This window comes from Propithecus coquereli, unplaced genomic scaffold (assembly GCF_000956105.1).
Source record: "Propithecus coquereli isolate 6110/MARCELLA unplaced genomic scaffold, Pcoq_1.0 Scaffold40, whole genome shotgun sequence".
NCBI lineage: Eukaryota > Metazoa > Chordata > Mammalia > Primates > Indriidae > Propithecus > Propithecus coquereli.
This window is the reverse complement of record NW_012149730.1, coordinates 719,331-719,842: the sequence shown is the minus strand read 5'-3', so window position 1 is coordinate 719,842 and position 512 is coordinate 719,331. Positions and strand designations below refer to the sequence as shown.

General features: G+C 44.9%; 1 protein-coding gene across 1 annotated transcript in view; it reads right to left on the bottom strand.

Annotated features, from left to right (window-relative positions):
- Positions 1 to 512, bottom strand: part of EPHA6 (EPH receptor A6) — a 1,195,443-nt gene that overhangs the window by 866,676 nt on the left and 328,255 nt on the right. The gene's annotated exons all lie outside the window — the stretch shown is intronic.

Sequence of the window (512 nt, the reverse complement as noted above, 5' to 3'; positions counted from 1 at the left end):
CACGGTACAGAAATCTTGGGAAAAGAGATCAGCTTTTCTTTCAACTAAGATTCTCATCATCCAAGTCTCTTTGGTTTGACCACCATGCCCACTCTCTCACGCTAAATTTAGCCAGTGGGACTTTTGCTGCTCTTTCTAAGCTACTGAACTTGAGGTTCAGTCTTCAGACACACGCCCCATCAGAAGTCTGGACACAGCATTCTCATCAAGGTCCTCCAGGGCCTGTTGGTAGAACAGGATAGAACAGAGGAGACTCTGTACAGAAGCTGCCCCACAACTGTCCTTAATTTCCAGGAACCCACCTCATCTAGGGCCAGCACAGTCTCTGATCTTGTAGGTCATCAAGATCTTTTTCTTCCCAAAGGTTAATCCTTCTTAAACAAAAGCAGTGTAACTGCTGTCTGACAGAAGTCGTGCCTAGACTGAATGCAAGGTTGCGTTGTGACACACCCACAGGAAAACAAAATGTAAGTGTGTTTCTATCTGACCATATTCAACATGTTTTCAGGGAT